General features: G+C 42.6%; 2 protein-coding genes across 3 annotated transcripts in view; one reads left to right on the top strand and one right to left on the bottom strand.

The window, feature by feature from the left end:
• Positions 1–27,500, bottom strand: part of LOC120035714 — a 359,237-nt gene that overhangs the window by 186,772 nt on the left and 144,965 nt on the right. The gene's annotated exons all lie outside the window — the stretch shown is intronic.
• Positions 1–27,500, top strand: part of LOC120035716 (tripartite motif-containing protein 16-like) — a 213,964-nt gene that overhangs the window by 66,654 nt on the left and 119,810 nt on the right. The window lies entirely within an intron of this gene.

Raw genomic sequence — 27,500 nt, 5'->3', positions numbered from 1 at the left:
GGACTTGTATTGATAGTCCATACTGGACCTGACTGGTTAACCAGACTGGAGGGGTTCTGATCACATATTCCCTCATCTCCACAACTTTAACTGATGGTCTGTCTCTGCCTCTCTCTCTGTGTGTGTGTGTGTGTGTGTGTGTGTGTGTGTATAGAAAGCAGACAACCTCAATATGGTTTCATTCCTGTAGTTATCAGAACACATGGGGTGTGTAACAATTATCTCTCCTTTCTAAGTGTGAACTTGTCCACTTCCCTTCATGGATTTAAAGGAAATGACTGGTATATGTAAACTCCCTCTACCCCATGTCAACACCAACCCAATGCTTTTACATTTGTGAGGAGTAGAGAAGGAAAGCTACATTTCACAACTCTTAGTACAAAGTCAAAACATGAAGCCCTCTCTAAGGACCCTCAGAGAGGTGGACATCAGAGAGATGGAGGCAGGCGGCAGGGAACTGTTGTATCTAATGAAGTCCATCGTCCTTGATCATGTGGTCAACAGAGGTCTTACCATGACAGAGGCCGACACATTAGTTCACCCCAATCTGAAAAGATCAACTGTCTATTCCATCATGAGAACATTTCACTAAGACAAACGGGAAGTCAGCAGGATGTGACCTATGCTTTACCTTTACATTTACAGGAAATGACATATTGTAATGCATGTCAACTAAACATGTTCCAGGATTGTTCCAGAATGATCTATTGACAGTAAACTCTGTTCTACCCTCAGAATAGACAGAAGACCCCATGGTGGTGGTCGTGTGCTGACTGACCAGCAGGAGAGGACAGTGGAGGAAATGGTGAGGGACAGGAATGATATACTGACCAGCAGGAGTGGACAGTGGAGGAAATGGTGAGGGACAGCAATGATATACTGACCAGTAGGAGAGGACAGTGGAGGAAATGGTGAGGGACAGGAATGATATACTGACCAGCAGGAGTGGACAGTGGAGGAAATGGTGAGGGACAGCAATGATATACTGACCAGTAGGAGAGGACAGTGGAGGAAATGGTGAGGGACAGGAATGATATACTGACCAGCAGGAGTGGACAGTGGAGGAAATGGTGAGGGACAGGAATGATATACTGACCAGCAGGAGTGGACAGTGGAGGAAATGGTGAGGGACAGGAATGATATACTGACCAGCAGGAGTGGACAGTGGAGGAAATGGTGAGGGACAGGAATGATATACTGACCAGCAGGAGTGGACAGTGGAGGAAATGGTGAGGGACGGGAATGATATACTGACCAGCAGGAGTGGACAGTGGAGGAAATGGTGAGGGACAGGATTGATATACTGACCAGCAGGAGTGGACAGTGGAGGAAATGGTGAGGGACGGGAATGATATACTGACCAGCAGGAGTGGACAGTGGAGGAAATGGTGAGGGACGGGAATGATATACTGACCAGCAGGAGTGGACAGTGGAGGAAATGGTGAGGGACAGGAATGATATACTGACCAGCAGGAGTGGACAGTGGAGGAAATGGTGAGGGACAGGAATGATATACTGACCAGCAGGAGTGGACAGTGGAGGAAATGGTGAGGGACAGGAATGATATACTGACCAGCAGGAGTGGACAGTGGAGGAAATGGTGAGGGACAGGAATGATATACTGACCAGCAGGAGTGGACAGTGGAGGAAATGGTGAGGGACAGGAATGATATACTGACCAGCAGGAGTGGACAGTGGAGGAAATGGTGAGGGACAGGAATGATATACTGACCAGCAGGAGTGGACAGTGGAGGAAATGCTGAGGGACAGGAATGATATACTGACCAGCAGGAGTGGACAGTGGAGGAAATGGTGAGGGACAGGAATGATATACTGACCAGCAGGAGTGGACAGTGGAGGAAATGCTGAGGGACAGGAATGATATACTGACCAGCAGGAGTGGACAGTGGAGGAAATGGTGAGGGACAGGAATGATATACTGACCAGCAGGAGAGGACAGTGGAGGAAATGGTGAGGGACAGGAATGATATACTGACCAGCAGGAGTGGACAGTGGATGAAATGGTGAGGGACAGGAATGATATACTGACCAGCAGGAGTGGACAGTGGAGGAAATGGTGAGGGACAGGAATGATATACTGACCAGCAGGAGAGGACAGTGGAGGAAATGGTGAGGGACAGGAATGATATACTGACCAGCAGGAGTGGACAGTGGATGAAATGGTGAGGGACAGGAATGATATACTGACCAGCAGGAGTGGACAGTGGATGAAATGGTGAGGGACAGGAATGATATACTGACCAGCAGGAGAGGACAGTGGAGGAAATGGTGAGGGACAGGAATGATATACTGACCAGCAGGAGAGGACAGTGGAGGAAATGGTGAGGGACAGGAATGATATACTGACCAGCAGGAGTGGACAGTGGAGGAAATGGTGAGGGACAGGAACGATATACTGACCAGCAGGAGTGGACAGTGGAGGAAATGGTGAGGGACAGGAATGATATACTGACCAGCAGGAGTGGACAGTGGAGGAAATGGTGAGGGACAGGAATGATATACTGACCAGCAGGAGTGGACAGTGGATGAAATGGTGAGGGACAGGAATGATATACTGACCAGCAGGAGAGGACAGTGGAGGAAATGGTGAGGGACAGGAATGATATACTGACCAGCAGGAGAGGACAGTGGAGGAAATGGTGAGGGACAGGAATGATATACTGACCAGCAGGAGAGGACAGTGGAGGAAATGGTGAGGGACAGGAATGATATACTGACCAGCAGGAGTGGACAGTGGAGGAAATGGTGAGGGACAGGCTGTCTGAAATGAAGCAGGCCATTGAGGAGACAGCACTATATACTGTATACTATTCAGGTACAGCACTATATACAGTATACTATTCAGGTACATCACTATATACTGTATACTATTCAGGTACATCACTATATACTGTAAATTATTCAGGTTCAGGTACAGCACTATATACTGTATACTATTCAGGTACATCACTATATACTGTAAATTATTCAGGTTCAGGTACAGCACTATATACTGTTACTAATAATGAACATGCTACTTCACAATATCATTTTGGAACTCTGCTGTAAAAATAACTAATTGACTACAACAGTTTTCAGCTGACGGATGAAGAGCAAGCAGATAATGAACTGGTATTAACCAGATGTATTTATGTCTCCCAGAAGAAACAAACAGATAATGAACTGGTATTAACCAGATGTATTTATGTCTCCAGTAGAAACAAACAGATAATGAACTGGTATTAACCAGATGTATTTATGTCTCCCAGAAGAAACAAACAGATAATGACCTGGTATTAACCAGATGTATTTATGTCTCCCAGAAGAAACAAACAGATAATGACCTGGTATTAACCAGATGTATTTATGTCTCCCAGAAGAAACAAACAGATAATGAACTGGTATTAACCAGATGTATTTATGTCTCCAGTAGAAACAAACAGATAATGAACTGGTATTTAACCAGATGTATTTATGTCTCCAGAAGAAACAAGTAGAAAATGAACTGGTATTTGTCAGGATTTGGCCAGGATTGTTCCGGTTTTGGCCACTAGATGCCCCCATTGTGCTTTTTTGACCCTTTTGTTTTCCCTTGTTCCAGTTATTATTTGCACCTGTGCCTCATTAACCTTGAAAGTATTTAAACCCTTAGTGTTCCTCAGTTCTTTGCTCTGTGTTTGTATGTTAGCTCCCAGCCCCAGCCATGCTGTGAACATTTGTTACTCCTGTTGGATTCTCTTGAGGTACTCAGTTTTTGTTCTTGTTTATTTCTTTATGATTATTTCTTTTGAGGTTTTTTCCCTGCTGTATCTACCACCTTGTGGATTTCCCTTTTGTCTTGGAGGATTACCTTTTTTCTCTTGGAATTACTTTTGACGTTGTGGATTTTTATTTTTGCCTGAAGTACTTTCCTTTTTTCTTTATTAAAACAACGTCTCAAGTACTGCTGTGTCTGCCTCATCTTCTGGGTTCTGCCGACTATTAGTGGCTCAGTTTGCTAAGTGACTGTTTCTCACACCGGAGACCTGAGTTCGTCACCGGGTCCTGACAGTATTAACCAGATGTATTTATGTCTCCCAGTAGAAACAAACAGATAATGAACTGGTATTAACCAGATGTATTTATGTCTCCCAGAAGAAACAAACAGATAATGAACTGGTATTAACCAGATGTATTTATGTCTCCCAGAAGAAACAAACAGATAATGACCTGGTATTAACCAGATGTATTTATGTCTCCCAGTAGAAACAAACAGATAATGAACTGGTATTAACCAGATGTATTTATGTCTCCAGTAGAAACAAACAGATAATGAACTGGTATTAACCAGATGTATTTATGTCCCAGTAGAAACAAACAGATAATGAACTGGTATTAACCAGATGTATTTATGTCTCCCAGTAGAAACAAACAGATAATGAACTGGTATTAACCAGATGTATTTATGTCTCCCAGTAGAAACAAACAGATAATGAACTGGTATTAACCAGATGTATTTATGTCTCCCAGAAGAAACAAACAGATAATGAACTGGTATTAACCAGATGTATTTATGTCTCCCAGAAGAAACAAACAGATAATGAACTGGTATTAACCAGATGTATTTATGTCTCCAGTAGAAACAAACAGATAATGAACTGGTATTAACCAGATGTATTTATGTCTCCCAGTAGAAACAAACAGATAATGAACTGGTATTAACCAGATGAATTTATGTCTCCCAGTAGAAACAAACAGATAATGAACTGGTATTAACCAGATGTATTTATGTCTCCCAGTAGAAACAAACAGATAATGAACTGGTATTAACCAGATGTATTTATGTCTCCCAGAAGAAACAAGCAGATAATGAACTGGTATTAACCAGATGTATTTATGTCTCCAGTAGAAACAAACAGATAATGAACTGGTATTAACCAGATGTATTTATGTCTCCCAGTAGAAACAAACAGATAATGAACTGGTATTAACCAGATGTATTTATGTCTCCCAGTAGAAACAAACAGATAATGAACTGGTATTAACCAGATGTATTTATGTCTCCCAGTAGAAACAAACAGATAATGAACTGGTATTAACCAGATGTATTTATGTCTCCCAGTAGAAACAAACAGATAATGAACTGGTATTAACCAGATGTATTTATGTCTCCCAGTAGAAACAAACAGATAATGAACTGGTATTAACCAGATGTATTTATGTCTCCCAGTAGAAACAAACAGATAATGAACTGGTATTAACCAGATGTATTTATGTCTCCCTGAAGAAACAAACAGATAATGAACTGGTATTAACCAGATGTATTTATGTCTCCCAGTAGAAACAAACAGATAATGAACTGGTATTAACCAGATGTATTTATGTCTCCCAGAAGAAACAAACAGATAATGAACTGGTATTAACCAGATGTATTTATGTCTCCCTGAAGAAACAAACAGATAATGAACTGGTATTAACCAGATGTATTTATGTCTCCCAGAAGAAACAAACAGATAATGAACTGGTATTAACCAGATGTATTTATGTCTCCCAGTAGAAACAAACAGATAATGAACTGGTATTAACCAGATGTATTTATGTCTCCCAGTAGAAACAAACAGATAATGAACTGGTATTAACCAGATGTATTTATGTCTCCCAGTAGAAACAAACAGATAATGAACTGGTATTAACCAGATGTATTTATGTCTCCAGTAGAAACAAACAGATAATGAACTGGTATTAACCAGATGTATTTATGTCTCCAGTAGAAACAAACAGATAATGAACTGGTATTAACCAGATGTATTTATGTCTCCCAGTAGAAACAAACAGATAATGAACTGGTATTAACCAGATGTATTTATGTCTCCCAGTAGAAACAAACAGATAATGAACTGGTATTAACCAGATGTATTTATGTCTCCAGTAGAAACAAACAGATAATGAACTGGTATTAACCAGATGTATTTATGTCTCCCAGTAGAAACAAACAGATAATGAACTGGTATTAACCAGATGTATTTATGTCTCCCTGAAGAAACAAACAGATAATGAACTGGTATTAACCAGATGTATTTATGTCTCCCTGAAGAAACAAACAGATAATGAACTGGTATTAACCAGATGTATTTATGTCTCCCAGTAGAAACAAACAGATAATGAACTGGTATTAACCAGATGTATTTATGTCTCCCAGTAGAAACAAACAGATAATGAACTGGTATTAACCAGATGTATTTATGTCTCCAGTAGAAACAAACAGATAATGAACTGGTATTAACCAGATGTATTTATGTCTCCCTGAAGAAACAAACAGATAATGAACTGGTATTAACCAGATGTATTTATGTCTCCCTGAAGAAACAAACAGATAATGAACTGGTATTAACCAGATGTATTTATGTCTCCCAGTAGAAACAAACAGATAATGAACTGGTATTAACCAGATGTATTTATGTCTCCCAGTAGAAACAAACAGATAATGAACTGGTATTAACCAGATGTATTTATGTCTCCAGTAGAAACAAACAGATAATGAACTGGTATTAACCAGATGTATTTATGTCTCCCTGAAGAAACAAACAGATAATGACCTGGTATTAACCAGATGTATTTATGTCTCCCAGTAGAAACAAACAGATAATGAACTGGTATTAACCAGATGTATTTATGTCTCCAGTAGAAACAAACAGATAATGAACTGGTATTAACCAGATGTATTTATGTCTCCCAGTAGAAACAAACAGATAATGAACTGGTATTAACCAGATGTATTTATGTCTCCCAGTAGAAACAAACAGATAATGAACTGGTATTAACCAGATGTATTTATGTCTCCCAGTAGAAACAAACAGATAATGAACTGGTATTAACCAGATGTATTTATGTCTCCCAGTAGAAACAAACAGATAATGAACTGGTATTAACCAGATGTATTTATGTCTCCAGTAGAAACAAACAGAACATGAACTGGTATTAACCAGATGTATTTATGTCTCCCAGTAGAAACAAACAGATAATGAACTGGTATTAACCAGATGTATTTATGTCTCCCAGTAGAAACAAACAGATAATGACCTGGTATTAACCAGATGTATTTATGTCTCCAGTAGAAACAAACAGATAATGACCTGGTATTAACCAGATGTATTTATGTCTCCCAGAAGAAACAAACAGATAATGAACTGGTATTAACCAGATGTATTTATGTCTCCCAGAAGAAACAAACAGATAATGAACTGTTATTAACCAGATGTATTTATGTCTCCAGTAGAAACAAACAGATAATGAACTGGTATTAACCAGATGTATTTATGTCTCCCAGTAGAAACAAACAGATAATGAACTGGTATTAACCAGATGTATTTATGTCTCCCAGTAGAAACAAACAGATAATGAACTGGTATTAACCAGATGTATTTATGTCTCCCAGTAGAAACAAACAGATAATGAACTGGTATTAACCAGATGTATTTATGTCTCCCAGTAGAAACAAACAGATAATGAACTGGTATTAACCAGATGTATTTATGTCTCCCAGTAGAAACAAACAGATAATGAACTGGTATTAACCAGATGTATTTATGTCTCCCAGTAGAAACAAGCAGATAATGAACTGGTATTAACCAGATGTATTTATGTCTCCCAGTAGAAACAAACAGATAATGAACTGGTATTAACCAGATGTATTTATGTCTCCAGAAGAAACAAACAGATAATGAACTGGTATTAACCAGATGTATTTATGTCTCCAGAAGAAACAAACAGATAATGAACTGGTATTAACCAGATGTATTTATGTCTCCCAGTAGAAACAAACAGATAATGACCTGGTATTAACCAGATGTATTTATGTCTCCCAGTAGAAACAAACAGATAATGAACTGGTATTAACCAGATGTATTTATGTCTCCCAGTAGAAACAAACAGATAATGAACTGGTATTAACCAGATGTATTTATGTCTCCAGTAGAAACAAGCAGATAATGAACTGGTATTAACCAGATGTATTTATGTCTCCCAGTAGAAACAAACAGATAATGAACTGGTATTAACCAGATGTATTTATGTCTCCCAGAAGAAACAAACAGATAATGAACTGGTATTAACCAGATGTATTTATGTCTCCCAGTAGAAACAAACAGAACATGAACTGGTATTAACCAGATGTATTTATGTCTCCAGAAGAAACAAACAGATAATGAACTGGTATTAACCAGATGTATTTATGTCTCCCAGTAGAAACAAACAGATAATGAACTGGTATTAACCAGATGTATTTATGTCTCCCAGTAGAAACAAACAGATAATGAACTGGTATTAACCAGATGTATTTATGTCTCCCAGTAGAAACAAACAGATAATGAACTGGTATTAACCAGATGTATTTATGTCTCCCAGAAGAAACAAACAGATAATGAACTGGTATTAACCAGATGTATTTATGTCTCCCAGTAGAAACAAACAGATAATGAACTGGTATTAACCAGATGTATTTATGTCTCCCAGTAGAAACAAACAGATAATGAACTGGTATTAACCAGATGTATTTATGTCTCCCAGAAGAAACAAGATATTTGAGAGGAATGTTTTCAACAGTAGATGTCAGAATGAAACAGAGACTGAGGAATTTATCATGGACTTGAAACTGAAATGTCAGTCGTGTAATTTCAGTCAAATTGCGGACTTGCTGATACGAGATAATTGTCATGAGGTGAGCGACAAGGGGCTGAGAGACAAGGGGCTGAGAGACAAGTTACTTGGTGAGAATGAATTGACACTAGAAAGAGCAACACAAATGTGTCAAGCTGGAGAGGTGACTCAGAGTCACATACAGTCAATGGACAGTGGTGTTCTCAGTGACTCAGAGTCACATACAGTCAATGGACAGTGGTGTTCTTAGTGACACAGTATGTAAAGTGGACTATGTTAACAAAGGAAGAGCTACAGATAAACGGCTAACTGCAGAGGACAGCAGCACAGTAAAGGGAACCAGCGCTCCTGCAGCAACTGTGGAGGAGAACACAGACCTCACCAGTACCCAGCATATAGAAAACAGTGTTACAACTGTGGAGGAGGACACAGACCTCACCAGTACCCAGCATATAGAAAACAGTGTTACAACTGTGGAGGAGGACACAGACCTCACCAGTACCCAGCATATAGAAAACAGTGTTACAACTGTGGAGGAGGACACAGACCTCACCAGTACCCAGCATATAGAAAACAGTGTTACAACTGTGGAGGAGAACACAGACCTCACCAGTACCCAGCACATAGAAAACAGTGTTACAACTGTGGAGGAGGACACAGACCTCACCAGTACCCAGCATATAGAAAACAGTGTTACAACTGTGGCATGAAGAATCACTTCTCACTCAAATTCAGGCAGCGGAGACAACAAAATACAGTACACTGTGTCAACTAGGACCAGGACAACAGCGGTGACAACGAGTACAGTGAGGGGTCCTTGGGTGACCTCTTTGTGGGAACAGTCACACTTACAGGGCCAGAGGAGGACTGGACTGCTACCTACAAGACTAATGGAACTGACATTGTGTTCAAACGTGACCCTGGATCACAGGTCAACATCATTCCAGAGACTGAATCGTTACGGTTACAGGTAAAACCAGTGGGGAACACAACACAAAGGAGAAGACTGAAAGATTACAGTGGTGAAGCAATTGTCACTTCAGGGACATGAACATTGGTGCTGGAGGGAGATGAGGCATCTCACAAGGTTCAGGTTGTCATAGTAAAGGGAGGAAAAACAGCCATCATTGGGTTAAAGTCATGTGACTTACTGGGTCTAGTGAAACGGGTTCATATGGTGAAATGACTCATGTTGAGGATGCAGATGCTGATGTTTTTCAGGGACGAGGAAAACTCAAGGTGCAGCACAACATGGAGTTAGAACAGACAGATAGACCAGGGATCCCTAGAAAGATCTCATTATCACTAAGAGACCAGCTAAAAGCAGAGATACTGTAGACCAGGGGTCCATGTACCTAGAAAGGTCTCATTATCACTAAGAGACCAGCTAAAAGCAGAGATACTGTAGACCAGGGATCCATGTACCTAGAAAGGTCTCATTATCACTAAGAGACCAGCTAAAAGCAGAGATACTGTAGACCAGGGATCCATGTACCTAGAAAGATCTCATTATCACTAAGAGACCAGCTAAAAGCAGAGATACTGTAGACCAGGGATCCATGTACCTAGAAAGGTCTCATTATCACTAAGAGACCAGCTAAAAGCAGAGATACTGTAGACCAGGGATCCATGTACCTAGAAAGGTCTCATTATCACTAAGAGACCAGCTAAAAGCAGAGATACTGTAGACTAGGGATCCATGTACCTAGAAAGATCTCATTATCACTAAGAGACCAGCTAAAAGCAGAGATACTGTAGACCAGGGATCCATGTACCTAGAAAGATCTCATTATCACTAAGAGACCAGCTAAAAGCAGAGATACTGTAGACCAGGGATCCATGTACCTAGAAAGGTCTCATTATCACTAAGAGACCAGCTAAAAGCAGAGATACTGTAGACCAGGGATCCATGTACCTAGAAAGGTCTCATTATCACTAAGAGACCAGCTAAAAGCAGAGATACTGTAGACTAGGGATCCATGTACCTAGAAAGATCTCATTATCACTAAGAGACCAGCTAAAAGCAGAGATACTGTAGACCAGGGATCCATGTACCTAGAAAGTTCTCATTATCACTAAGAGACCAGCTAAAAGCAGAGATACTGTAGACCAGGGATCCATGTACCTAGAAAGATCTCATTATCACTAAGAGACCAGCTAAAAGCAGAGATACTGTAGACCAGGGATCCATGTACCTAGAAAGGTCCCATTATCACTAAGAGACCAGCTAAAAGCAGAGATACTGTAGACCAGGGATCCATGTACCTAGAAAGGTCTCATTATCACTAAGAGACCAGCTAAAAGCAGAGATACTGTAGACCAGGGATCCATGTACCTAGAAAGATCTCATTATCACTAAGAGACCAGCTAAAAGCAGAGATACTGAGGATAGAGGCCTTAGATATCCTAGACAAAGTAGCAGAGCCTACTGAATGGGTCCACTCACTAGTAATAGTGGAGAAGAAAGACGGCTCTCTCAGACTGTGTATGGATCCAACAGAGATAAACAAGCATGTAAAAAGGGAACACTTCCAGCTGCCTACCAGAGGGGAGATATTCAGGGACATAACAGGGGATAAATACTACTCAAAGCTAGACGCCTCATCAGGGTTTTGGCAGATCAGTCTAGACAAGGAGAGTACAAGGCTTTCTACTTTCAATAGTCCTTCTGGTAGGTTCTCATTTAAAAGGCTCCCGTTTGGTCTCACTTCAGCCCCAGAAGTCTTTCATAGGACAGTCCAACAGATATGAGAGAGTGTGCCAGGCACCACAGTGTCCATTGATGATGTGTTAATATGGAGACAGACTGTTGAAGAACACAACACCAGGTTGAAAGCAGCACTTGATCTAACCAGAGATAACGGACTAAAGATAAAACACAGACAAATGGCAATTCAGAAAGACACAAATCACCTTCTTGGGTGAAAAACTAACATGTGAAGGTGTTCAGATAGACCAGAGCAAAGTGACAGCCATCAAGAACATGCCACCGTCTACCGATCAAGAGGGTGTACAAAGGTTCTTAGATATGGTTAACTATGTGGGTAAATGTGTACCTAGTCTGTCAACTCCCACGAGTCAGATGAGAAGTGTACTGTGTAAAACTACAGAGTGGTGTTGGAACAGTCATCAGCAGAAAGAGTTGGAGCAGCTCAAGGCATTGATCATGAACGCTCCAGTACTGAGGTTCTGTGATGCTCAACACCAACATCTCAGCAGATGCCTCTAAAGCAGGTTTAGGTGCTGTGTTGTTACAGCAGTATGATACCAGGTGGTGTCCAGATGCCTCTAAAGCAGGTTTAGGTGCTGTGTTGTTACAGCAGTATGGCACTAGGTGGTGTCCAGATGCCTCTAAAGCAGGTTTAGGTGCTGTGTTGTTACAGCAGTGTGATACTAGGTGGTGTCCAGATGCCTCTAAAGCAGGTTTAGGTGCTGTGTTGTTACAGCAGTATGATACTAGGTGGTGTCCAGATGCCTCTAAAGCAGGTTTAGGTGCTGTGTTGTTACAGCAGTATGATACTAGGTGGTGTCCAGATGCCTCTAAAGCAAGTTTAGGTGCTGTGTTGTTACAGCAGTATGATACTAGGTGGTGTCCAGATGCCTCTAAACCAGGTTTAGGTGCTGTGTTGTTACAGCAGTATGATACTAGGTGGTGTCCAGATGCCTCTAAAGCAGGTTTAGGTGCTGTGTTGTTACAGCAGTATGGTACTAGGTGGTGTCCAGATGCCTCTAAAGCAGGTTTAGGTGCTGTGTTGTTACAGCAGTATGATACTAGGTGGTGTCCAGATGCCTCTAAAGCAGGTTTAGGTGCTGTGTTGTTACAGCTGTATGATACTAGGTGGTGTCCAGATGCCTCTAAAGCAGGTTTAGGTGCTGTGTTGTTACAGCAGTATGATACTAGGTGGTGTCCAGATGCCTCTAAAGCAGGTTTAGGTGCTGTGTTGTTACAGCAGTATGATACTAGGTGGTGTCCAGATGCCTCTAAAGCAGGTTTAGGTGCTGTGTTGTTACAGCAGTATGACACTAGGTGGTGTCCAGATGCCTCTAAAGCAGGTTTAGGTGCTGTGTTGTTACAGCAGTATGATACTAGGTGGTGTCCAGATGCCTCTAAAGCAGGTTTAGGTGCTGTGTTGTTACAGCAGTATGATACTAGGTGGTGTCCAGATGCCTCTAAAGCAGGTTTAGGTGCTGTGTTGTTACAGCAGTATGATACTAGGTGGTGTCCAGATGTCTCCAAAGCAGGTTTAGGTGCTGTGTTGTTACAGCAGTATGATACTAGGTGGTGTCCAGATGCCTCTAAAGCAGGTTTAGGTGCTGTGTTGTTACAGCAGTATGATACTAGGTGGTGTGCAGATGCCTCTAAAGCAGGTTTAGGTGCTGTGTTGTTACAGCAGTATGATACTAGGTGGTGTCCAGATGTCTCTAAAGCAGGTTTAGGTGCTGTGTTGTTACAGCAGTATGATACTAGGTGGTGTCCAGATGCCTCTAAAGCAGGTTTAGGTGCTGTGTTGTTACAGCAGTATGATACTAGGTGGTGTCCAGATGCCTCTAAAGCAGCTTTAGGTGCTGTGTTGTTACAGCAGTATGATACTAGGTGGTGTCCAGATGCCTCTAAAGCAGGTTTAGGTGCTGTGTTGTTACAGCAGTATGATACTAGGTGGTGTGCAGATGCCTCTAAAGCAGGTTTAGGTGCTGTGTTGTTACAGCAGTATGATACTAGGTGGTGTCCAGATGCCTCTAAAGCAGGTTTAGGTGCTGTGTTGTTACGCAGTATGATACTAGGTGGTGTCCAGATGCCTCTAAAGCAGGTTTAGGTGCTGTGTTGTTACAGCAGTATGATACTAGGTGGTGTCCAGATGCCTCTAAAGCAGGTTTAGGTGCTGTGTTGTTACAGCAGTATGATACTAGGTGGTGTCCAGATGCCTCTAAAGCAGGTTTAGGTGCTGTGTTGTTACAGCATTATGACACTAGGTGGTGTCCAGATGCCTCTAAAGCAGGTTTAGGTGCTGTGTTGTTACAGCAGTATGATACTAGGTGGTGTCCAGATGCCTCTAAAGCAGGTTTAGGTGCTGTGTTATTACAGCAGTATGATACTAGGTTGTGTCCAGATGCCTCTAAAGCAGGTTTAGGTGCTGTGTTGTTACAGCAGTATGATACTAGGTGGTGTCCAGATGCCTCTAAAGCAGGTTTAGGTGCTGTGTTGTTACAGCAGTATGATACTAGGTGGTGTCCAGATGCCTCTAAAGCAGGTTTAGGTGCTGTGTTGTTACAGCAGTATGATACTAGGTGGTGTCCAGATGCCTCTAAAGCAGGTTTAGGTGCTGTGTTGTTACAGCAGTATGATACTAGGTGGTGTCCAGATGCCTCTAAAGCAGGTTTAGGTGCTGTGTTGTTACAGCATTATGACACTAGGTGGTGTCCAGATGCCTCTAAAGCAGGTTTAGGTGCTGTGTTGTTACAGCAGTATGATACTAGGTGGTGTCCAGATGCCTCTAAAGCAGGTTTAGGTGCTGTGTTGTTACAGCAGTATGATACTAGGTGGTGTCCAGATGCCTCTAAAGCAGGTTTAGGTGCTGTGTTGTTACAGCAGTATGATACTAGGTGGTGTCCAGATGCCTCTAAAGCAGGTTTAGGTGCTGTGTTGTTACAGCAGTATGATACTAGGTGGTGTCCAGATGCCTCTAAAGCAGGTTTAGGTGCTGTGTTGTTACAGCAGTATGATACTAGGTTGTGTCCAGATGCCTCTAAAGCAGGTTTAGGTGCTGTGTTGTTACAGCAGTATGACACTAGGTGGTGTCCAGATGCCTCTAAAGCAGGTTTAGGTGCTGTGTTGTTACAGCAGTATGATACTAGGTGGTGTCCAGATGCCTCTAAAGCAGGTTTAGGTGCTGTCTTGTTACAGCAGTATGATACTAGGTGGTGTCCAGATGCCTCTAAAGCAGGTTTAGGTGCTGTGTTGTTACAGCAGTATGATACTAGGTGGTGTCCAGATGCCTCTAAAGCAGGTTTAGGTCCTGTGTTGTTACAGCAGTATGATACTAGGTGGTGTCCAGATGCCTCTAAAGCAGGTTTAGGTGCTGTGTTGTTACAGCAGTATGATACTAGGTGGTGTCCAGATGCCTCTAAATCAGGTTTAGGTGCTGTGTGGTTACAGCAGTATGATACTAGGTGGTGTCCAGATGCCTCTAAAGCAGGTTTAGGTGCTGTGTTGTTACAGCAGTATGATACTAGGTGGTGTCCAGATGCCTCTAAAGCAGGTTTAGGTGCTGTGTTGTTACAGCAGTATGATACTAGGTGGTGTCCAGATGCCTCTAAAGCAGGTTTAGGTGCTGTGTTGTTACAGCAGTATGACACTAGGTGGTGTCCAGATGCCTCTAAATCAGGTTTACGTGCTGTGTTGTTACAGCAGTATGATACTAGGTGGTGTCCAGATGCCTCTAAAGCAGGTTTAGGTGCTGTGTTGTTACAGCAGTATGACACTAGATGAAGCCCAGTCACATATGACTCCAGGGCTCTGACAACTTCTGAGTGGAACTATGATCAGATTGACAAAGAGGCATTGACACTGTCATATGCATGTGATAAAGTCCATGTGTTTATCTATGGTAAAACAGTGTGGGCAGAAACAGATCATAAACCTCTGGTTACTATTGTAAAGAAGGTCTAACATACACACCACCAAGGCTACAGAGACTGTCTCTAAAACTCCACAAATATGACTTGCAACTGGAGTACAGACCAGGGAAAGAATTGTTAGTGGCAGACACATTGTCCAGAGCTTTAGACAGCTCAGAACCAAACCAGATATAGGAGCAGGACGACACCATACATGTAAACCTTATCAGAAAGAGTTGCCCGTCTCAGATGAAATGTGGACAGTTATTTCACGTGCTGCTGCAGAAGATGAGTGTTTGTTAAAGGTGATTGAAGACATAACATGCAGGTGGTCTGGACAAGCTGTACCCTTATGGTCAATACAGGGATGATATATCTGTACTGGAGGGAGTTGACCTATACCCTACCATTATGGTCAATACAGGGATGAGATATCTGTACTGGAGGGAGTTGACCTATACCCTACCATTATGGTCAATACAGGGATGAGATATCTGTACTGGATGGAGTTGACCTATACCCTACCATTATGGTCAATACAGGGATGAGATATCTGTACTGGAGGGAGTTGACCTATCACTACTGCTAGTCAGCTGATAACTCACATTGAGTCATTCTTTGCTCGTCATGGGGTCTCAGAGGTAGTCCGTACAGACAACACCTGACAGTTCAGCTGGTAACTCACATTGAGTCATTCTTTGCTCGTCATGGGGTCTCAGAGGTAGTCCGTACAGACACCTCACAGTTCAGCTGATATCTCACATTGAGTCATTCTTTGCTCGTCATGGGGTCTCAGAGATAGTCCGTACAGACAACACCTCACAGTTCAGCTGATAACTCACATTGAGTCATTCTTTGCTCGTCATGGGGTCTCAGAGGTAGTCCGTACAGACACCTCACAGTTCAGCTGATAACTCACATTGAGTCATTCTTTGCTCGTCATGGGGTCTCAGAGGTAGTCCGTACGGACAACACCTCACAGTTCAGCTGATAACTCACATTGAGTCATTCTTTGCTCGTCATGGGGTCTCAGAGGTAGTCCGTACAGACACCTCACAGTTCAGCTGATAACTCACATTGAGTCATTCTTTGCTCGTCATGGGGTCTCAGAGGTAGTCCGTACGGACAACACCTCACAGTTCAGCTTTCAGTGATTTTGATCAGCTGTAGGGGTTCAAGCATGTCACCTCCAGCCTTTGTTCAGTCTGTTTGAGTTAGGATTGTGTTGTCTGATTCAGTTTGGCCAGACTTGTTTGTTCAGTCTGTTTGAGTTAGGATTGTGTTGTCTGATTCAGTTTGGCCAGACTTGTTTGTTCAGTCTGTTTGAGTTAGGATTGTGTTGTCTGATTCAGTTTGGCCAGACTTGTTTGTTCAGACCTGTTTGAGATAGGATTGTGTTGTTCATTCATCCTATTGAATGAGTCAGGTGGGTCATTCAATTCATCCAGCTCGCTCAGTCGCTCATCTGGAGCATTTTTCCATCTCATTCATCTGTCCTGCTGACTGTTCTGTTCCATCCAGTTTGGAGTGGCAACTGTCCATCTGCATGGTCGAATAGAATTAAATAAAACACCTGTGGTTACTGCCCTATAGTGTCGAGGAAATGTATCGATAGAGGACTGCTCAGACAGGCAAAAAGACCTATGTTTACCGCCTATTGTGCCGAGGAAGTGAATCAATTAGGGACTACTCAGACAGGTAAAATCCTGTGGTTACCGCTTGGCTGTGTTGAGGAAGTGAATCAATTAGGGACTACTCAGACAGGTAAAATCCTGTGGTTACCGCTTGGCTGTGTTGAGGAAGTGAATCAATTAGGGACTACTCAGACAGGTAAAATCCTGTGGTTACCGCTTGGCTGTGTTGAGGAAGTGAATCAATTAGGGACTACTCAGACAGGTAAAATCCTGTGGTTACCGCTTGGCTGTGTTGAGGAAGTGAATCAATTAGGGACTACTCAGACAGGTAAAATCCTGTGGTTACCGCTTGGCTGTGTTGAGGAAGTGAATCAATTAGGGACTACTCAGACAGGTAAAATCCTGTGGTTACCGCTTGGCTGTGTTGAGGAAGTGAATCAATTAGGGACTACTCAGACAGGTAAAATCCTGTGGTTACCGCTTGGCTGTGTTGAGGAAGTGAATCAATAAAGGACTACTCAGACAGGTAAAATCCTGTGGTTACCGCTTGGCTGTGTTGAGGAAGTGAATCAATTAGGGACTACTCAGACAGGTAAAATCCTGTGTAATATCGCTTTTTTCTGTGACGAGGAAGTATATCAGAAAAAGGCTGAATTTGCAGGTCGTTTAGGAAAGCGTAAGAGGTGTGTAAAAGTGAGTGTAAAAGTTCTCTGCTGTTGGTGGGGAAGGGGTCTCTTCTCCCGGACCGTCACTTGACTGTGACCTGGCAGGGAGGACCCACCCAGTCCCCCACTAAAGGAGGCAAGTGTGAATGGTACATGAATAACCATTGAAGTAATATAATACTAGAAGTTTGAACAGTCAGGATAAATTAAAAATACATGAACATTACAAAATAAAATGGTAATAAATGTCATGACGATATCAGCGATTGCCCAGTAAGACCATTAAACATTGCATACTGTTCTGCAAGGTAGAAGAATATACAGTACAGAGAAACATACAAGTAATAACATTTGAAGTAAGCAGATACTCAAAAAGAGAGAACAATTATAAAAACCCAGAGACGGGTAATAACCAGTCAGACAGGAAGAAGGTGGAATGTTTGGCAAAACCCCCAGCATGCACCAGTAATACCCCCTGGTGTCCTGAGTGGTGGAAATAAAGAGAGAAACAAAGGTGGAAGATGAGAAGGAGACTCATACATCAGTGGGTAATACCCCCTGGTGTCCTGAGTGGTGGAAATAAAGAGAGAAACAAAGGTGGAAGATGAGAAGGAGACTCATACATCAGTGGGTAATACCCCCTGGTGTCCTGAGTGGTGGAAATAAAGAGAGGAACAAAGGTGGAAGATGAGAAGGAGACTCATACATCAGTGGGTAATACCCCCTGGTGTCCTGAGTGGTGGAAATAAAGAGAGAAACAAAGGTGGAAGATGAGAAGGAGACTCATACATCAGTGGGTAATACCCCCTGGAGTCCTGAGTGGTGGAAATAAAGAGAGAAACAAAGGTGGAAGATGAGAAGGAGACTCATACATCAGTGGGTAATACCCCCTGGTGTCCTGAGTGGTGGAAATAAAGAGAGGAACAAAGGTGGAAGATGAGAAGGACACTCCCTCTGTGCCCTCTCAGGTAAAAGAAAAGGACCTGGAAAGGACCGGGGAGACTGAGCAATGTGCAGGAAGGAACCCAGAAAAGTTTAACAGTTATGAAAGATTATGTGGAAATAGGAAGACAAGTGTGAATGATTTGGTAATATGGGTTATTAATAATAGTGATATTTGAGGCGCTATACTGGAATAAGACATTAAGTCATCCGTATTCTCCAGTAATACATTTGCAAACGTTATAGTTTAGGTTCTAATAAGGTATTAAGTGCCGTGACCAATGAATGATTATCCGGGGAAGTGGGTAGCCCTGCCTTGGAAAATAGTTAATAGAAGGTGTGTATTATAGAAGGGAAGGTTTGGGAATAATAACTATTGAAATGATTATCCGGGGAAGTGGGTAGCCCTGCCTTGGAAAATAGTTAATAGAAGGTGTGTATTATAGAAGGGAAGGTTTGGGAATAATAACTATTGAAATGATTATCCGGGGAAGTGGGTAGCGCTGCCTTGGAAAATAGTTAATAGAAGGTGTGTATTATAGAAGGGAAGGTTTGGGAATAATAACTATTGAAATGTTGACAAACGGCCCCGTTTCTCCCTGGAAGATGGAGGATTTTAATAAAGCCATGGAGTCGCTGAAAGAAGCACCCGAGCATTCTACCAATTCTTCTGGAATATGGGGAATTAATAGATGTACTTAGCTACAAAAAGACTGGCTATGGGAGGACATTGATATCATTTGTACTTCGGCTTTGATGGAAGGTTTGAAACCTGTTGATCAAAACGACAACTGTGGGGCTGTGGATGAAATAGAGGAAGATATTTTGAGAATATAACTCCGCCCACTTCACAGACGTGTCAGGGGTTAACAGGGCCACAGGAAAGTCACTAACTATAGTTGTGAGAGTGGAATATAACTCTGCCCACTTCACAGACGTGTCAGGGGTTAACAGGGTCACAGGAAAGTCACTAACTATAGTTGTGAGAGTGGAATATAACTCTGCCCACTTCACAGACGTGTCAGGGGTTAACAGGGCCACAGGAAAGTCACTAACTATAGTTTTGAGAGTGGAATATAACTCTGCCCACTTCACAGACGTGTCAGGGGTTAACAGGGCCACAGGAAAGTCACTAACTATAGTTTTGAGAGTGGAATATAACTCTGCCCACTTCACAGACGTGTCAGGGGTTAACAGGGCCACAGGAAAGTCACTAACTATAGTTGTGAGAGTGGAATATAACTCTGCCCACTTCACAGACGTGTCAGGGGTTAACAGGGTCACAGGAAAGTCACTAACTATAGTTGTGAGAGTGGAATATAACTCTGCCCACTTCACAGACGTGTCAGGGGTTAACAGGGTCACAGGAAAGTCACTAACTATAGTTGTGAGAGTGGAATATAACTCCGCTCACTTCACAGACGTGTCAGGGGTTAACAAGGCCACAGGAAAGTCACTAACTATAGTTTCAATGGCCAAGGTAAAACCATCAAAGTGTAGGCAGACAGAGTCCTGTTTTAGGTGTGGGGCTATTGGTCCTTGGAGAAGGGAGTGTAAAGTGGGACTGGAACCTGCTGCATTCTAAGGAAATGACGCTATACATGTGTTTGTATCTTTATCAAAAGAGCAACAACAAATCCTTCTGAGAGCAGCAGGAGAGGAAATGTCACATATCGGTGTATAGCCTCGGTTCCATCCATAGTGGTTCATAGAGATGACAGTTTCTATGTGAAGGAAGACGTATGAGATCACGTCTTACCCAACTTTTTAGTAGAGGCCAGGGATCACAGGAAAACCTATTTTGGGTTGAAGAATCTAGGTGAAATGCCAGGGGAAGGGATTCTAAAGGTAACACATTTAAATTATATGGCCAAACACTCCTTGTTAACTCAGAAATACTTTTTTTTTGTTTGTTGAGCAAATCAAATCACATTTATTTATATAGGCCTTTGTACATCAGCTGATATCTCAAAGTGCTGTACAGAAACCCAGCCTAAAACCCCAAACAGCAAGCAATGCCGGGTGGCGCAATGGTCTAGGGCACTGCATCGCAGTGCTAGCTGCGCCACCAGAGTCTCTGGGTTCGCGCCCAGGCTGGGCTGGGTTCGCGCCCAGGCTCTGTCGCAGCCGGCCGCAACCGGGAGATCCGTGGGGCTACGCACAATTGGCATAGCGTCGTCCGGGTTAGGGAGGGTTTGGCCGGTAGGGAGGGTTTGGCCGGTAGGGATATCCTTGTCTCAGTATGTAAAAATGTAATAAAATGTATGCACTCTACTGTAAGTCGCTCTGGATAAGAGCGTCTGCTAAATGACTAAAATGTAAAATGTAAATGCAATGCAGGTGTAGAAGCACGACGGCTAGGAAAAACTCCCTAGAAAGGCCAAAACCTAGGAAGAAACCTAGAGAGGAACCAGGCTATGAGGGGTGGCCAGTCCTCTTCTGGCTGTGCCGGGTGGAGATTATAACAGAACATGGCCAAGATGTTCAAATGTTCATAAATGACCAGCATGGTCAAATAATAATAATCACAGTAGTTATCGAGGGTGTAGCAAGTCAGCACCTCAGGAGTAAATGTCAGTTGGCTTTTCATAGCCGATCATTAAGAGTATCTCTACCGCTCCTGCTGTCTCTAGAGAGTTGAAAACAGCAGGTCTGGGACAGGTAGCACGTCCGGTGGACAGGTCAGGGTTCCATAGCCGCAGGCAGAACAGTTGAAACTGGAACAGCAGCAAGGCCAGGTGGACTGGGGACAGCAAGGAGTCATCATGCCAGGTCATCCTGAGGCATGGTCCTAGGGTTCAGGTCCTCCAAGAGAGGAAGAAAGAGAGAATTAAAGAGAGCATAGTTAAATCCAGAAAGGACACCGGATAAGACAGGAGAAGTACTCCAGATATAACAAACTGACCCCCGCCCCCCGACACATAAACTACTGCAGCATAAATACTGGAGGCTTAGACAGGAGGGTTCAGGAGACACTGTGGCCCCATCCGATGATACCCCCGGACAGGGCCAAACAGGAAGGATATAACCCCACCCACTTTGCCAAAGCACAGCCCCCACACCACTAGAGGGATATCTTCAACCACCAACTTACCATCCTGAGACAAGGCCGAGTATAGCCCACAGAGATCTCCGCCATGATCTCATGAGATATTGTATGTGATTTTATTCTGAAATAGATTTCTAGAATGTACGAAAGGGGTGGAGGGGTAACGAGAATTAGCTGATTAAAATGTAATATAGTGAATGCTAACGAAATGTACACTTTCTTTTCCAGAAAAGGGGGTTTCATTATCTCTCGTTGGAATGTCCCCGCAGACTGTGGTATTGGGGAGAGCAGTATAAAAGTATCTGGATTAGGCCATAAACGGAGGTCCAGATAAGTGGGTTTCATTATCTCTCGTTGGAATGTCCCCGGAGACTGTGGTATTGGGGAGAGCAGTATAAAAGTATCTGGATTAGGTCATAAACGGAGGTCCAGATAAGTGGGTTTCATTATCTCTCGTTGGAATGTCCCCTCAGACTGTGGTATTGGGGAGAGCAGTATAAAAGTATCTGGATTAGGCCATAAACGGAGGTCCAGATAAGTGGGTTTCATTATCTCTCGTTGGAATGTCCCCGCAGACTGTGGTATTGGGGAGAGCAGTATAAAAGTATCTGGATTAGGTCATAAACGGAGGTCCAGATAAGTGAGGCCTTGTGTGTTTTTGACCTACGGTTCACCTTCACACACCATTTACTGGTTACGAATATGCATCAGTGGTGTTGATACTGTGGGATTTATTTTGGATGGGGTCTTTTCAATTCAGTTGTAAATTGGGTATGCAGAAGGATGGAAATGTTTGGAAGGTTTTGAAATGGTTTCTGAAGGTCAGGGAAAGAAAAGGGAGAGGAAATATTGAATGGTGTCAAATGGCCTGTATCCTGACTTTCTGGTGAGACCAGAACAATCTCACTAGAAATGATAGAAACAGGTGGGATTTAATTATAAAATGAATGAGAAACTCCAGTTTCTACTCTAGTTAACCATTGCTTTATGAGATAAGTTGATTGGTTATTCAAATTAGTTTATTTTTGATTTAACATGTTGTTTTTGAATCACGTTGTGAATCACGTTGTGAATCACGTTGTGAATCACGTTGTGAATCACGTTGTGAATCACGTTGTGAATCACGTATTCGAAGGGAAAATTACCAGTTCCCTGGGGTCCTGGTCTTTGGGTAAATATACACATGTACTTTGTTCAGTCTGCATATAGAAGGGAAAATATATGTTAATGAGGGATGACAGTTACTTCAAATGGATTGTGATATATGTATTGATGATTTCATTTTTTGTTTCGATACAAATTTCACCAGATTGGGATTTATGGAGTGTGGGATTCCAGGAGGGTTTAGGGTGATAACTTCCTGATCTGATAACTCTCCTGAGAGGTCACCAGTAGAATAAGGGAGTTATCATGGAAGGTGACGTCAGATTGGGATTTATGGAGTGTGGGATTCCAGGAGGGGTTAGGGTGATAACTTCCTGATCTGATAACTCTCCTGAGAGGTCACCAGTAGAATAAGGGAGTTATCATGGAAGGTGACGTCAGATCGTGTCTTAATGCATGGTAGGAATAATTTGACCACAAACAGTGTGTGTGAACCTCAAAACCCTCCCTAACCGGCTGAAGAAAGAGCGACAAAGGCGTGAAATACGACAGTGACTTTTAGCCCTTCTATCTGAGTCTGAGCCATAGACCGGGGTGCGGGCGGCAGGAGTGCTGGGAGCGCGTGTTGTGGGAGCGTGGACAGAGATCTGAGCCATAGACCGGGGGGCGGGCGGCAGGAGTGCTGGGAGCGCCGCGTGTTGTGGGAGCGTGGACATAGGATAACGGCTCAGTGAAATACTAGTGTATGTTGGAGAAATGGATGTATATATTAGGATTTTGAAATCTGGACATTATCAAGGGCCATCAAATGGGACAGGCAAGAGTTACATGTGCCGTTGGGAAGATGAACTGTGAACACGATCTGAAAAAGAGAGAGAGATCCGGGGGGGGGGGGGGGGGGGGGTGGTTGGTCTACACACCTCTAACAATTTGGACTAAGTATGCATTGACATACTGATCTTTGATTACCAGGCCACTCGTGACAGGAAAACAGGGACAAAGGGAAGAGTTATAAGCTTTTTTAGGACCAACCTCAGCAGGAAAGTGTCCTGAAGACAGAGTCAGGTGACGAGAGACTGGGAATTGTCATGTTATCAGACTTTGGTTTTTCTTTGCATATAAAATGATGCATAGCTTACCATGTTGTTAGTAGTGTTATGTTGTGTGTTTCTCGTTGCATATTAAATGATGCATATCTTACCATGTTGTTAGTAGTGTTATGTTGTGTGTTTCTCGTTGCATATTAAATGATGCATATCTTACCATGTTGTTAGTAGTGTTATGTTGTGTGTTTCTCGTTGCGTTTCAGGTCCTGTGCCGTCACTCTCTCAGGAGGAAGTTCAACAGGAGGAAGAGCTCCAGACGACACGTTATTATCAGGGTTCTATGAGAAACAGATATCAGAGTGTTCACGGTGTGACTATAGAACAGAGGCCTTAAGTCTCGGAGTTGGACACTGGGAATGTTAGTGCTAATTATGTTTCATTTTTTAGTTAAATGTTTTATCACTGTTTGTTCATGTATAAGTTATTTCCAGGTTTATGTAATGTTGAACAGTATGGAGTTAAATGTTCAGAACGGGGGACTGATGGATTCTGGGTTGTGACTCCTAAACTTGGACTAGTGTTAATTATCAGGTTTCCTATTGAAACACTGAGTGGTCTAGAGAGTCTCAGAAGTTAGTATCTGTAGGAGGAATGTATCTGGTGGAGGCAGTTAACCAGGAATGTACTGAGTGAAGAAAAGATCATCACATGTTGACAGGCACTGATAAGGATGCAGAGCTGTGGATTAGTGAGGAAGGGGGTTGAGGTCAGGACAGGTCAGATTAAGGATGCAGAGCTGTGGATCAGTGAGGAAGGGGGTTGAGGTCAGGACAGGTCAGATTAAGGATGCAGAGCTGTGGATTAGTGAGGAAGGGGGTTGAGGTCAGGACAGGTCAGATTAAGGATGCAGAGCTGTGGATCAGTGAGGAAGGGGGTTGAGGTCAGGACAGGTCAGATTAAGGATGCAGAGCTGTGGATCAGTGAGGAAGGGGGTTGAGGTCAGGACAGGTCAGATTAAGGATGCAGAGCTGTGGATCAGTGAGGAAGGGGGTTGAGGTCAGGACAGGTCAGATTAAGGATGCAGAGCTGTGGATCAGTGAGGAAGGGGGTTGAGGTCAGGACAGGTCAGATTAAGGATGCAGAGCTGTGGATCAGTGAGGAAGGGGGTTGAGGTCAGGACAGGTCAGATTAAGGATGCAGAGCTGTGGATTAGTGAGGAAGGGGGTTGAGGTCAGGACAGGTCAGATTAAGGATGCAGAGCTGTGGATCAGTGAGGAAGGGGGTTGAGGTCAGGACAGGTCAGATTAAGGATGCAGAGCTGTGGATCAGTGAGGAAGGGGGTTGAGGTCAGGACAGGTCAGATTAAGGATGCAGAGCTGTGGATTAGTGAGGAAGGGGGTTGAGGTCAGGACAGGTCAGATTAAGGATGCAGAGCTGTGGATTAGTGAGGAAGGGGGTTGAGGTCAGGACAGGTCAGATTAAGGGAGAAGGAACAGGCCCGTATAACTTCACTTCCTGCCTAGTAATATGTTTAGACAGGAGGAGACTCCACCCTAATTGGGGTATATATACTACCACTGATGTGAATAAGTCTTTTGTAGCTGTATCGACCCAATGGGTGAATAAACTTGGTGTGATCTTTGATAAGCGTCCGTGAGTTTTAACAGGTTCACTTAGAACCTAACAATAAGCAGTGGTTGATTGAGTTTGTTTTAATGGAACCAGTAGAAAAGTCCTAAAAAGTACAAACATTGAAAACATCTCTTGTTCAGTTAGTCCCTCTCTGTTTCAGTTGATTTTCTTCAGTTTGGTGCCTCGTGGATATGATTCAGGTCTCCGTGGAAACATCAATGTAAATTCACCTTTGATTTTTACTCCTCACTTTCCCTTTCAGGTCCATAGGGTTTTACTGCCCCCTGCTGGAGACTGGAGCACACTGCAGTCCCTTTCAGGTCCATAGGGTTTTACTGCCCCCTGCTGGAGACTGGAGCACACTGCAGTCCCTTTTAGGTCCATAGGGTTTTACTGCCCCCTGCTGGAGACTGGAGCACACTGCAGTCCCTGGCTTTCTTTGTGCAGCCGGATGAGGCCCTCATCAATACAGATACTGTATGTAGAACCATAGTAAAGACCAGTATGGACTATCAATACAGATACTGTATGTAGAACCATAGTAAAGACCAGTATGGACTATTAATACAGATACTGTATGTAGAACCATAGTAAAGACAAGTATGGACTATCAATACAGGTACTGTATGTAGAACCATAGTAAAGACCAGTATGGACTATCAATACAGGTACTGTATGTAGAACCATAGTAAAGACCAGTATGGACTATCAATACAGGTACTGTATGTAGAACCATAGTAAAGTCCAGTATGGACTATCAATACAGATACTGTATATAGAACCATAGTAAAGTCCAGTATGGACTATCAATATAGATACTGTATGTAGAACCATAGTAAAGACCAGTATGGACTATCAATACAGGTACTGTATGTAGAACCATAGTAAAGTCCAGTATGGACTATCAATACAGGTACTGTATGTAGAACCATAGTAAAGCCCAGTATGGACTATCAATACAGGTACTGTATGTAGAACCATAGTAAAGACCAGTATGGACTATCAATACAGGTACTGTATGTAGAACTATAGTAAAGTCCAGTATGGACTATCAATACAAAGTGACCATTTAGAATGAGGCCCAGTTCAATGAGAGGAAGTCTTAACAGAACTGGGGGATGACAGACAGGAAGTGGGGGGTGGAGATCTAATATATTGTTGTGCCAAACACTAAAGCATGATATTGTAATAAATCTACACCCTATTCCCTACGTAGAACACTACTTTAGACCTGGTCAGAAGCACCGTAGTGCACTACGTAGGGAATAGGGAACCATTTGGAACGGAGACAGTAATTCCCCTGAACATCTTCCTCTTCCTCATCTGGTTTCTTGAAGAGCCCTTCACTCCTCCCCTCTTTCTCCCCTCCTCCCTTTTCATTCTATTCTATCAGCCACACCACTAGCTCACCTCCACACAATACATTTACAAGTTAAAGACACACCTTGGAATAAATAACAAAGGAAAACTATTACTAGATGAAGTTTAGTGTTTTTTATTATTTCCCATCACCATAAATCATATTTAATCACTGAACAGTAGCAGACCTAACTTCATCTGTTCCTGACTCTGGATAGTGGATTAAAAAGACCATCAATCTCCAATGATATTAAAGTACTATTCTGAACATTACTGATATACTGAGTGGCAAGTCAAGATATCTGCTGGTTTTATTGTTTGGTCAATAGCACCACCTGCTGGACAGGTTTAATGTTGCTGGACTGAGCAGTATGGGAGGATGAAAGATGACACATTTAGGGCCGGTTTCCTGGACATCTACATTGAACATACTTTTGAGTCCAGGACTAGGATTAATCTGTGTCTGGGAAACCAGTCCATATAGTTTAGTGGAAAGTAAGTGATACCAGCTTGTAGTGGGCTGACTAGTCCTGAATTGTCCTTTAGTTCCTGGACCATTTTCCATGCAGCTCCAGGTGACAGAGAACACATCAATTAGGACCAACAAGCTGATCAATGATACTGAGGAGAATTACATAGAGACAGAGAACCAACTGAGAAAACATATCAATGGTTCTGAATGACAACCAATATACATCAACACCAGACATCATGATTCATGGAAATGTACAAGATTAAAACATTGCAATTACTAAAATATGAAAACATTGAATTATAATTCATAACATCTTCTGAAGATCAAATCAGTTAAATCATTGTA

This window comes from Salvelinus namaycush, unplaced genomic scaffold (assembly GCF_016432855.1).
Source record: "Salvelinus namaycush isolate Seneca unplaced genomic scaffold, SaNama_1.0 Scaffold11, whole genome shotgun sequence".
Taxonomy (NCBI): domain Eukaryota; kingdom Metazoa; phylum Chordata; class Actinopteri; order Salmoniformes; family Salmonidae; genus Salvelinus; species Salvelinus namaycush.
The sequence above is the reverse complement of the archived record's forward strand: the minus strand, read 5'-3'. Positions and strand labels throughout refer to the sequence as shown.